We start from the raw sequence: 14130 nt of genomic DNA, 5'->3' as shown, positions 1-14130 counted from the left end.
TTGTAAGTTGTAAGGCTCCAGTACTTTGATATTCTCTGTGAGCTTATATACTCTTGTGCTGTCCCATGTTTTATCCTTGTTCCCTTGCATGGAATTTGAACTCTCACATTAATGCATTAAGCTAACAATGTCAATTTCACAGTAAAATATATGATGTTCCATTAAATAAAAGCAATCTTGGTATCATACAAAATCATTTTTAATGGTCACAACGTGAGCTGTCATCCCATCAGTTCTATTCTCTAAGACAACCATAAACAGTTAACTATCTTAATATCTGCATGGTACAATTGGAAGAAAGTGCGTATTTACTTTTTTACAGCCATGATACCCACTCGGCAATGAGTTACACTAACAATTATTTTTATGAATCTCCTGCTAGATAATAAAAAAAATCAGACAATTGCATTCTGAAATGCCTGTTTCTGGTTATAAACTCCAATTGTTTTCACAAATAAAAGCACTATCAGTGATAAGAAAAGGCCAGTGCAGAAATACAAACATCAAATGCTATGCTTTGTTAAAGGATTACACACAGTGCGGTATTTGAACATTTTGCAGTGGAATGGGGGTAGGATTCCAGTTATATCCCTAAGCATCAGGATATGATATAATTACACACACTCACTCGCACGCACATATTATCCATCCACCCTCAAGTACTGAACAGCTGATCTCCATTGTGGAATGATTAGCACAGCATACTACAATGCCGGGGGTCCCAGGTTCAAATCCTGACAAGGGCATGCATGTTCCTTGCAAGCTTCATCAATTTCATCATATCATAATTCATCGTTATCATCGCGATTGGCCAAAAGTAGCAGAAAAGCTATGCTAAATAATAAAAAGCAAATCAAATCAAGTACCGAATATTATCGACAGATCCATTATATGATTTTTGGGTTTTGGTAAAGGAGAGAGAGCATGTGCTTGTTGTTTTAAGTCCACTTTGTGCACAGAATGGCTAATCGGGACTGGACCTACAATTGAAAGTTGGATCCGAACCACTATGTGCCTCCACCGGGTATCGAACCTGGGACCCCTTGATTACAAGGCGACGACGGGATATGACTCAAACTCGGAATCGACACTAGGGGTGGTAGTATGTGAAAGCATAGGGGGGATTAAAAAATGTAAGCAAGGGGGAAGATTGGGAAATACTGCATTAGATTTGGAAAGTTACTAGTTTACAGTTGTAGTTAAGTAACTCAGTCAGAGTTTCCATTACTTCAATAAATAACTGTAAGTTACACTTACTGTTGTTATTCTAGATTATCTACAACTGGTAGGCTACCCCTGGAACGTGTTGAAGGTATGAACTACAAGTTTTCTGTTCTTTTCTTTACTCTTGTCGTGTGATCATCTAAAATTAAAACTGATTTTGATTAACTTGTAATAAAACTAGGGCTGATTCGATATCCATGGCGATGTATCGGTATCGGAAAGTATCGGTTACGTTTTATTTCCCGATACCAGCCGATAGTTTTACATCGTTCGCGGCGAACGTAAAAATGCCGCGTGACACACTCACGGAGTCTAATTACACTGGTCAACAGCCAAAATGCGACATGAGTGATATATACAATTTCTAGTCAATATTGGTCTCCTAAATACGAAACTGTAGATAAAAATCGCAATTGACTAATTATAATTGAGTTACAGGGCATTGTTGATTTGGAGAAGTTCCCTATATATATGGTATTGCATAGCTGTAAGAAGTAAATGTTGAGTTTTTATTTTCTTATTTTTTTTTTATTTGTTGTAAGGAAAGGGGGAACTGTTCAAGATCAGCCACAAAACCTCTTTATTCATTGTTTTGTGAGGTGTTAATTTGTGCAGACGTGATTTTGGCTTTATAAAACTAGGTAGAGTGTGTGCATTTATCGAAGATCGTGTTTGCGTATTACGTGGTCCGTTTCTGGTAAGGTTGACATTTAATTAAATTGCTGAGTGACGTTAAAAAATGCCACGTAAATGCATTATCAATGCTAATAATGTCTGTTATGTTTGTGGTCAAATTGTGTTTTCTGGACAGCGGAGAAATATTACCCCTGCTGTAAGAACAGCCTACAATCTATATTTCGGTAAATACTGCAAATTCGGAGATGAAGATAAGACTTGGGCTCCACATTTCTGTTGTAAGACCTGCTACACGAATCTGCTGGACTGGATGAATCACAGAAGACCACCAATGCCATTTGCTATTCCCATGATTCAGCTGAAGCCCACTAATCATACAGACGATTGTTTTTTTTTTTTGTTTTTTTGTATGGTCCCATCAATACAACGTATGTCCAATACTAAAAAGAAGACAATTGTATTTCCAAATATTCATTCTGCTTCTCGTCCTGTGGCACATAGTAATGAACTACCTGTTCCAACACCCCCCTGAATCTTATTCCGTAGACTCACAAGACGAACCGTACGATCCACAACCTTCCACATCTACAGATCCGGACTTTGGAGGTGATGTTAAACTTGCAGAACAGCACAAGGTTAGCCAAGGCAGAGCTATTAGCCTCCAGAGTTCAACAATGGAATTTTCTGGCTAGTAATGTGAAGGTGTCATTTTATCGTGACGGTCAAAAAATGTTGGAAGAATACTTTTCTACCGCTGAAGGAGATCTGATATACTGCAGTGATGATAATGGTTTATTGGGGGCTATGGGCATTACGCACATCTGCGAAGAGTGGCGGTTGTTCATAGATGCATCGGTATAAAGTCTAAAAGCTGTACTGCTTCATAACAGCAATCAATTACCGTTAATCCTTATTGGTTATTCTGTGTAAAAGAAAGAATCGTATGATAGCCTAAAATTCCTCCTTCAATCAATTAAATTGAACAACTAGGTACATACCTATGGAAAATATGTGCAGATTTGAAAGTCATTGCTATTTTAACTGAACTCCAACAAGGCTATACCAAATATTGCTGTTTCCTCTGCGAATGGAATAGCAGAGACAGAGCTTCTCATTTTATTAAAAAGGATTGGCCATTACGTCAAAGTATGGAAACTGGAAATATGAATGTACATAAAGAACCTCTCGTTGAATCTGAAAATATTATACTTCCTGCACTTCATATAAAGCTTGGACTGATAAAAAACTTTGTCAAAAAGTTGGATCGATACTCTTTGGTATTCAAATATTTACTTAACAAATTTCCAAAAATCAGTGAACAGAAGATCAAGGAAGGAATTTTTGTGGGCCCTCAAATTCGTCAACTTCACCAGGACGAGATCTTCGAACACCTGCTAAGTGATGTTGAGAAACGTACATGGAGTTCTTTCGGAGAAGCCTCCAACAATTTTTTGGGAAACAAACGTGCTGAAGACTATGAAAAACTTGTAAATAATTTGGTTTCATCGCATCAAAAAATAGGTTGCAATATGTTCCTTAAATTGCATTTTCTACTCTCATCTCAATTTCTTCCCGAAAAGTTGTGGGGAGCTAAGTGATGAACACGGTGAGCATTTCCACCAACAAATATCTGTAATGGAGAAAGATACCAAGGGGAAGGGAGTAGAGGAATGCTTGCTGACTATTGCTGGACAGTAACCAGGGATGATCCTGAACTTCACTACAAGAGGGAAGCAAAGAGGAAGCGGATTTAATCCCACGTCAGTAGTAAAGAACACACCGTACAGTAGTATAGTAGAAAATGTTTATTTTGTGATTAATGTAAAAACTATGATTCATGAATTTACTTGGAAAGGCAGATGGAAATGTACCCACGTTTTGTACTGTTCGCATAATACAGTTCAAGCGTAAAAGTCACATGCACACCAAGCATACGTCATTCCACTACGTTAGAACATTGGGAAACCCGACTTTTCGACAATACCTCGTATAATTCTTAAACCGGAAGTCGAGTGGCATTTTCATTGTCAGTTTCGTGTTCAGCATCATAGATTGATAAAGAAAAGTGAATTTTCATCCATGTCGCAAAAAAAAATTAAAATTTGTTGACCAGTGTTATCATGGAAGTTTCCATTTATTTTCTACCAATATTATGTGGGAAAACTGTATTTTGTAATTACATAAAAAAAGGTATTGTTTATATTTTGATGTAATTTTTTAATATTTTAAAGCATACCTCTGCTAATTGATGCTTACAACTAACATTACTAACATTAATCCATACTTTGAACAACTTTTTAATTGCTCAAATTTTCAAACATCGTATCGGTGTAAATCGGTAAGAGTATCGGTATGGGAATCTCTTCGAAGTGGCATCCGCTCAGTCCTAAATATAACCCATATATTTAAATGTGAAAGTTGGAAAGAAGCTTCGAAGAAGAAAAGAAAAACGTGACCCAAAAAAATTGCTCATAACAAGATTAAAGGCTTATTATTAGGGAACGGAACTTTAGGTAATTAAATGTCTTTTCTGCGATAATTTAGAGACACTCGTGTTTGCTAAAAACTCTGATCATAGCCTTATATGTCAACACAGCAAATTTTATTTTTACATAAAAACACATATTTTTAAGTTTTCCGTATGTAAATATATATTTTGCGAATTTTCATTTTAAGTACATAAAATCGCTCATTGACTTCAGTTACCTCGAAATCCTCGAATGAAAAATGATTATTCTCCGCACCTCTTTCATATCGAGAGTGCTACAGTCCGGCAGAATTGAGAGAAATGGCCGCTCTGTGAGTGATGCAACCACGCTCGAATTGGCTAGAGCAGGTGACTTCCCGCTGTACCAGTAACGGGCCAACGGAAACCCTAATGTTCGGGAGCGCGTAATGTTACCAACTGTTGAAAGGACTCACGTGCAGTGACTGGTGAAGCAAGCGAAGCGGCAGTGTTTCCAAATTACGGATTAAACGTAAAGAATAAACTGTTTATCCATTTATTGTGTAAGATAGAATACTTATAATTTTCTTAGCATGTCATCTTAAAACAGTGATATTTCCGTTAAACAATGTAATTATTTTTCAAATCTACCGTTGTCAGCTGATTGCCCGTGATTCGCGTTCGTCAAGCGTTCGCTGTAGGTTGGTACTTCTGCAGCGGCAACGGCAGCCATTTCTCTCAAGTTAATTCTGCTGGACTGTAGGTTTGCTTTGTCTTTGAACATGCTTTCTGGCAGACTTCTGGCGCCTCGCCTACAATCCTATTGGGGGAAATACAGGCCCGTAGCTAGAGGGGGGGCAGGGGGGGCAACTGCCCCCCTGAGAGCCTGCTCTGCCCCCCCTGTGAAAAATACAGAACACATTCCTACCTGGAATTCTCACTAATCTTTACAATTATATCATGTGTTACTCTAGCAACATTGCAAAGACACATTGATTTTGTGATTTATTAGGGTGTATGGGATTCCGTATAATGTCGTATCAGGATTGGGGGGAAAAATTCCTTTCCAGATTAGACTTCGGGAAATGATTTCACAATTTTCAGTATCTAGAACAGTTGTGACATTTTGAGTAGTATTGTATTAAAGGTGCCTAATGTGTTTGGATGTTTATCTTGGATGTGTTGCTATGAACTTTGAATTGCTTAAATTTTTGTTTCCCAAGTCCTATCTTTTGGTAATAGTGTGGTAGAGAGAGGGAGTGGATATTTAATTTTTGTTACTTTGCGTTGCTTTTCTGCTACTTCTAGCTAATCGCAACAATGAAGGATGACGTGAAATTGATGAAGAGACACTCATAAACAGTGCCGCAACTACAGGGGGCAGACAGAAGTCCATTCTAGGCGAAGCAAACATTGAAGTAAAACGAACAAGACTAGGAGAAACTAAGAATAGCAGGACAATTGGATACTCATGTTGGAATTAGTTTTTACATGTTCCTTGCACTTTTCTACAAGACTGCCAAGGGCACTTGCAAGGGGCACAGAGGGGCAATTGACCCCCTCGATTCCAAATTTTATACAAATAAAGAAACATTTCGTAAAATTTTCTTGCTCGCTTCGCTCGCAATCTCTGGTGTTCTTATAGTACAAGTTCAGAGCCAGCTATGGGTCGGCAGGGGTCGGACCTGGGAGCCAAAGATCTATATGAAAAAAAAATGTTAAAGAGAATGCCATGGCGCCCCGTGAAATTATTGCACCCTATTAAAACAATTTGTCCTCCTCTGTAGCCGAGCGGGTTAAGGCGTTCACTCGTCTTGAGATCGTTCGCTGCGGGACGGCGTAGGTTCGAATCCGGCTCTGGTCGGAATTTATTCGGCCTACGTATAGGGCCGGTGGCAACCCACCATCGTGAGGAAATTGGGGAGCTCCGAATGAGTGAGCGTAATCCGGTCGCGAAGTCCTACAACGGCTGGGGGTCGGTCGGGCTGACCACCCGTCCCCCTAGTCTGGCTGCAGATCTCCACGCCCCCTTGGTGGCTCGCGTGGGAGGGAGGCCATCAGTCGGTAGGTAAGCCTTGGCCCGATATTGGGCTGTTGCGCTATTGGATTATTATTATTATATTATTAAAACAATTTATTTTTATGACACTTAATATGAAATATTAATGATGATACTGTAATCCGAGAAGTCATTGATCAATCAAGGGATTCCTATTGGTTTGTCAGGTTTCAAAAAATGTATTTCAACTATAATATAATACAATTCACACAATATTTTGCAAAATGGTTAACGTAACCAGTAGGCAAACGTTGTCTGTAGTGATGCAAGTCTCTCCCCTTTGAAAGAAATAGAGTCCGTGGTGGACTAAGGGACCCCTATTTTAATGTTTTAGCAAGTACAAAAAAAATGTATTAGCTACAAATTTTTACACAATTCATCAAAGTGTAGGTAATATGTAACCATTATTATTTAATTAATTCTATTTTTCTTGCATAACACAACACAATGGTGTTGTTGGATTCTCGTTAGATTCCTTTGTGCGTAAAAATCTTGCATACTGGAAACTAGAGCGAATCATTATGAAGCATGATTTATAAAGGGCTCCCTTAATCAGTTCTGCAGAGAGGCCCAAAGTTGTTGGTGCATCTTAATCATCTATTAACATTATCGACCTGTAAATATCAAGCAGATACAGTCCCTATTAGCCTATTTATGTTAAACTTTATATTCTTTGGCAATCTGGAAAGGTCATTATCGAAATATTGTAATTTCATGTTGCTCGAAGTTCTTTTGTTCGTTGCAGTTTCAAGATATCATCCCTTTTCTGTTACTTATCTCTTTTTGGGGGAAGGGGCAAGTGCCTCTGTGTACCCTGTTATATGTGCCAATCCGACATAATATATTAAAAAATTGCCCCCTCTAGGATTGACTTCGCCCCCCCTACAAAGAATTCCTGGCTACGGGCCTGGGGAAATATTACCCAGATGAGGGAAGCGTACAACGTAATGCTTTGGAAAACTTCAGCGTTAGTGACATTTCGTGCTTCAAATATGCAAGAATTGTTTCTTGTGACGTGGAGCGATCTTTCTCACAATATAAGATGCTTTTTAGAGATAATCGTCACAGATTTACAATGGAGAATTTGTTAAAAACTATGGTGATCCACTGCAACTCTTCCAAAAAAATAGGTCGCTAAGAGGTAAGCATTTAGAAACTGATTTCAGGTGTTTAAAATGCATGTAATATTTTGTTTTTGTTACCAAATGTTTTTTTAATTTTTGTCACATATTTTCCTGTTTTTATCACATATTTTCAACATTTATGGCATAAAAGAAATTCCGAGATTTTTAGCACATAAAGTTTCGTTCCCTACTTATTATGCAGTATTTAATTTTAGCAACTACAGTTTTGTTCATTACTGGTGAAAGGTACAAAAATAACTTAATTGCGTTACTTGTAACCTAAGTTGACGATCCGTTAAACTCATTCCAAAAAGTAACTTGTTGAAGTTAACGTTTAAATCTGCAGACCCTTGCTGACAGAGCATGGTATCTAAAGCACAATTACAAACAGAGTTGCTATTGCTATAATCTTTGCATTCTTGCTTGCTGCAAAGTCATTACACGATCATCTCGCCAAGGTGTTTCTGGAGTGTTTTTCTGCCTCCTCATTGCCAGACAACACCTGTTTCCTCTCCCACAAGCTCTAAGTCACGCTGCCTGATAGTCTCCATTGTTCGACGCAGCAGAAGAAAGTTACGGGCTGCAATCAAGCTACAGGACCTTCGAAGGTTTTCCCATAAAACCAAGCGACTCGGAAAAGTGTGCGTTCATGCCACTTCTACAAACCATTTCCATCCAAGTTGTGAAGGTCGCATGTAATTTTTCTGATGCCACATATCGGCTGGAAAATCCTCAGCCACAAACACAAGACGTTGCGTTGGTATTGAGGGTGTGAGATAACCTAGATGTTGTTTTGTTTCAAACCATTTCTCTTTTGCGATACAATTGCTCCTCGAAGCAATCAAGCGTGAAAGAACCTCACACGACATACACATCGCTCACTGTACAGTAGTATGCTAAAAACATACGAGTAAAATTTTCCATCCCTATTTTCATTTGTTATTCTCTAACACCCAACGTAATTAATATAATTGTACTGTTGAGTACTGATATTGAAGTTGTCAACTGTTTCGTTGGCGTTTTGTATTTGTATTGCTCTCAATTAACGTCTTTCTTCTGTCATTTTAGGCTAATCGAGACAATGAGGATGAATGACGGTTAGATAAAAAGGAACAATAACACCCCATATACCCATGTTCATATCTAGAATCTAGGACTGTTGGTAGCAGGGGTTCTCATCCCCCCAAGGCCAATAGGGAATGCCCCAAAATCATGTCATACGTCCCCCCCAAATCATGTCATGCGTACCCCCAAAAGTGTGTGTGTGTGTGTGTGTGTGTGTGTGTGTGTGTGTGTAAAACTCACAATTTGAGTATTTAACACAAATTGTTACACAACTTAAGATAATGATAGAAAATTCATCCTTTGCAAACCAAATAACATGCTCCAGCCGTATGACCGATTCAATTCTGGTTTCACGAGACATTACAGAACCCTAGCTAGAAATTCTTTAGATCAGGGCGATAATACATATAATAAGGTTCCTCTTTTAAAGAACTCACCCCTCCCCGTTTTCGTGGGGTAAATATAATTATTTAAGTAACCCATAACAATAACTCCGTGGATTTTATCTTCAGTGCAAATTTAACTGGTTAAAGTAAAATTGTCCAGTGACAAGAAGTTAGAATGCGGATTCCATATATTTGTGTTCCAAATGATGCACCTGCTTTAAATTAAGCAGTATACCAACAATATGCATTATATTTTAAGAAGTTATGTTATTAATGAATATCGAGAATATCGCTTTGTCTTCTAATGTAGCTATAGTATAAAACTTCACATCCACCTCAGTAAAGCGCCAAACACGCATTTCCGCAACACATTATTGCGAGCGAAGCAAGCAAGAAAATTTTTACATCCAATTTCTTTGCAGGCTTTCAATAATATTAATTTAATGGGGGTTTTGTAAGGATCACGAGATATTTAGTCCTTTCCAGCTTCTCTTTTGGCACGTTCGGGGCTGAAAACGTATGGATACCATATCGCTAAATACAGCCTCCAAAATGTAATGTTCGAACTCTCTCTCCACTACAGAAATCCCTTGGCAATCTAAGATTTAACACTTTATCAAGAGCTTTCTATCTCTCCCTTTAAATTTCATACTCAATCCTACCACCAACATTTCCATGCCAATTTTAGACTTACTGTTGATATTGAAGAGTGGATATTGCCTCCTCCAAAAAATAATTCTCAGTCTCCTCACCAAAATTTCCGCAACAGTCGAAGGCAATAGTAATACACAAGAATTGGATACCCCCTTCAATTTAATGCTCAATCCCCCTCTAACTAAAGTACTCGCCATAATCTAAGACCTAGATACTGTCCCTCCTCCCCAACATTTAATTTAGAATCCCCCCGGAACCCACATGTCAATTAAGGCCTAATATGTAGGAGCTGGATATTCGCCCCCCCCCCTTTCGATAATACCCTTAAACACTTTCTTTTCTTCATCTAATGAATTAAATATGGTGCATTTAAGCTATAAAATTTTTACATATATTTTAAAAAAAAGTGTATAAATGTTGAATTTCATATTACTTGAACTGAAAAAATCCCCCAAAAAAATCTGCATGGCGCAACCTGCGCCATAATCACTCCCCCCTCCCCCCCCCCTGGTTGGTACCGAGGTCTTGAGTTCAATTATTGAGCAAAGTGAATAAAATTAACGACAGACTAATTTGCTAGGTAATATTCCGACTGTCATCTGACATGTGGGGGACTCGGGTTCGATTCCCTGGGCGGGTGAACAGGTGGGAATTTTCCTGTATGAAGTGGCTCTGCAACCCAACCAGACTAATATATTGATACCAGGGGTGACAACCTTGAATTATAATTTAATAATTTGTACCCTGATCATATTCTCTCCCTCTCTCGCTTAAATCAACGTAAGGTATTCGCCTTGTAATCAAGGGGTCCCGTGTTCTATACCTGGTGGAAGCACATAGTGGTTCGGATCCCACTTTAAACTTTAGGTTCAGTCCCGATTAGCCTGTCTGCATAGGAAGTAAACTTAAAACAAACCTTGCTTTCTTAGGACTCCATTGTTGATGAGTGAGTTGCTGCTTTTCTTAAGTCCACTTTATGCACAGATAGGCTAATCGGGACTGGACCTACAGTTTAAAGTGGGATCCGAACCACTATGTGATATAACCGGGTATAGAACCAGGGACCCGTTGATTACAAGGCGAGGACGTTGCCACTATGCCATCGGGAAGATCCCACCATGTACAGTCAACGGCAAAGAAAATAGTAGACAAATTGTTCATCACTACTTTCATTAATTTTTATTCCAAAGTCTGTGTTGTTTTAAGGAATGGAATTCTGTTGATGGAAAACAGATGTTATCTTCCGCCTATTGGCGTTTTTATTTCAATTCATGATCACCACATTGTGAAAAACAGACCGAATGAAAATGGTGGACAATTCGCCTACTATTTCTTTTGCCATTGGGTGTACGTGTGCAATGTTCCTCTGTATCGCTCTCCGCCGTATATACGCCACTTGAAGTCGCCACGTTAAGTTTAGCACAATTTTAGCGCTCGAAAGCACCTGAAACTTCCAGTTCCAGCAACTGTCAGTGAGTAGGGGAGCAATAAAAAACGAAAACAACTACTTAAAGGAAAGCCACGAGGGCGGCACAAGCGCTTAACCTGTCGCTGCGTTTTAAGTGTTATGCAACGCGCTTCCAAACAAACACACGAAAGTGGAACTTGCTTTGGACGACAAACGGCGGGGAATTACCAAGCGAAGAAGGAAGCAAACGAACATGAAGGCGTGAAAAGGTTTTCCCAACGTCTCGCCATTGAAGTGAGTGCGAGGCATTTGTGGTTGAGTTTGAATCCTGGATAAGGCCTAGACACCTCGCAGAGTTCGTTCCTTCTTCTGTTTCATTGTTCATCCTCATCGTCGCAAATTAACCTCCAGGCGCAGAGGGCGACGTAACGATTAAGCCTAATGAATTGATTGTTTCTTATTTTTACTTCGTTTTTCTGCCAGTTTTGGCCACTAAGATGAGGATGAGCGATGATATGAAATTGATGAAGGGACACCCATGCCCAGGTCGGGATTCGCCTGGCGTCTTAAGGCGGTATGCTAACCGCGTTCAGTGATTATAATAAATATACGTATTTTGAATCAAAATTAGATATATAAGCTCATGGAATATGGGTATAGTTATTCCGATACATTATCTTGTTCATGAAAATACATTCAAAATGGGTTTCTAGTAGTTGAACTATTCTTTTTAAAAATCTGGGTGAGGCTTCGTTTATGCGTGTGTATGTGTGTGCGCGCGTGCGCGTGCTCGCATGTTAGAGAAGAGCCCAGGAAAGAGTGAGATATATATTTTACTTTATATCATGTAAGCAATGCGTATATACAACAGAAAAAAGTTATTCAGCTCATTTTTAGTACAGAAAACCTAATTCGACCCAATTTTACGTGTCTTGACCCAAAATCAAACTTCACATTGACAGAAATGGTGCACTATGAACACCACCACTTAGAATTAGCCCATGCTTCTCTTGTGTGTGTCTGTCTGTTGCCCGACTATACGCTGGAATCTTGGATAGTCTGAAATGTCAGGACAGACTCTTTCTTGGAAAAATGTAAAAAGCACAACGACCAACTATTACTGCACTTTGCCCCGGGACAGTTTCTTCCCTAATTTTAGGCTTGCTGGCTGAGCAGACGCCCGATGGCCGTGTCGACCGAAACTTTCCACTTCGAAACCGCCTCAGCTACGGTTCTTTCTCACTACAGCTTCTACTTTATGGACATGCTTATGGCGGTCGGAATGTTATGTGTTCTAAGACGGAGACTGGCAATGGGGGGAAGTGGACTTAATGGGTTTACTATCCTACTAATCTTATAGATATTTGCCAGTAGCTTCTCAGAAAACCATTTAGTTACAGTTCTTCATTAATTTAAACCTCGTAGTCACTACTACCACGTCCTACTATCTAACAGTTGACTACTGTTGCCTATTGGCCATGCAGATTCTTGACAAAAATACCAGACATGGAATCTGGGCGAGATTGTAGACGGGACAACTGAACTGCCTCTCAAACTCTGATATGGTATCAGAAAAATGAAAGGATCTACCAAGAGACGGCTATCAATTTGTTCTTTAAAAATAAAATAAAAATACGTTCACTGAATGACTTTTAAAACCAGTACCTACTGTGTGTTATAATCATAAAACACTTCTCTCCTTCTCGTAAAAGTGCAGTGTATTGAATTCGCCGAGTTCACCATATCACAGGTAGGTTAAGTAACGACCAACGAGTATATTTAGTTTATACGTACAAGGCAATACAGTGAATGCTGAACTATTTGTTATTACTAAAAGGAAAAATAAGTGAAAATACACACAGTATACTGGAAAACAATACATGTTTAATCAGTATTTTAGTTTGAGATTTTGCTTTAAGTCCACTTTATGCACAAATAGTTTATCGGGACTGGACCTACAGTTTAAAGTGACATTCGAACCATTATGCGTTTTCATCGGGTATCGAATACGGGACCACTTGATTACAAGGCGACGACGTTACCATGGCCGTAGGCAGGAAAAACTTTCGGGGGGGGTTCATTCACAATTGTTCCCAGGCCGTCGCCAGAAATTTGAATAATAGAAATAATAATAATAATTGTACAATAATAATTAAAATTTCATAATAATAAAACAATTTTATTCCATAATAATAATACTAATAATAATAATTATTATATTATTGGTATATCCTTGAGGGGGCTTACTCAATCCAGCAGATGAGTGAATATCCAGCATAAGTTCCTTTTTTTTTTTTTACGTTTCATACAGTGTGTACTGAAATGCACAATTATTTTACTTCGTCATTCAACTTTAGATACCTTCAAGAAAAAACATTAAAAGTTAGATGGAAATTTTAGTCATAAAGTTTTTGTTGTTTGACTTTAAAATTAAATTTTTGGAATTTTGAAAAGTATGGAACCAGTTATTCTCTTTAAAAGCTTAGCCTGGTGCATGGATTGTAACCTCAATTGCGAACGTAATGCGCTACGAAACTGGAGGCACTAGGTTTGAACTCCTATCAAGGGGGATTTATTTTCGACTTTATCGGACGGGGAATTTAAAAGCTGGAAAGGGAATTTTGGGACAATCATAAGGGAATCTTCAGTCTATATTCCTTGTGACGCAGGAACAACACTGGAAAGATGACAGCAGAAGTGATAATGGAGGGGTCGCCGGTGGGCTGCGAACCCGAGAATAAATCCTGTTTCACTCAACTTTCAGAATTCCAAATGTTTGAAAATTCTAGCTCGATCGTTCCAACATTGTCCCCTTGCATTCTTGTGATGCTTCGAAAAAAAATTGAAAATTTGTTACAGATTTTGGTTTCTGAACATCCATTAATCCAACATGTCAGAAGTTTCGGGGGGGGCTGAACCCTAGAACCCCCCCCTCTAAATACGGCCATGGACGTTACCACAACGACATCAGAGAGGCATAGAAGAACCCATGTCGACAAATATGTAGCCTACAGCTTCATATTTTATATTTACCTTCCATGACAAAGTCGTTAACACAGAGCGCTACGACGCCAGGGATCCCCGGTTCGAATCCCGGCCTAGGCATGGCCGTTCTTTGTGAGTGTCCC

The 14130-nt window shown here is 38.9% G+C and overlaps 1 protein-coding gene across 6 annotated transcripts in view; it reads right to left on the bottom strand.

Moving 5' to 3' along the window:
- LOC145987659 (solute carrier family 15 member 1) overlaps window positions 1-14130 on the bottom strand; it is a 146269-nt gene that overhangs the window by 51568 nt on the left and 80571 nt on the right. The gene's annotated exons all lie outside the window — the stretch shown is intronic.

This window comes from Lepisma saccharinum, chromosome 5 (assembly GCF_977018435.1).
Source record: "Lepisma saccharinum chromosome 5, izLepSacc3.1, whole genome shotgun sequence".
Lineage (NCBI taxonomy): Eukaryota > Metazoa > Arthropoda > Insecta > Zygentoma > Lepismatidae > Lepisma > Lepisma saccharinum.
The sequence above is the reverse complement of the archived record's forward strand: the minus strand, read 5'-3'. Positions and strand labels throughout refer to the sequence as shown.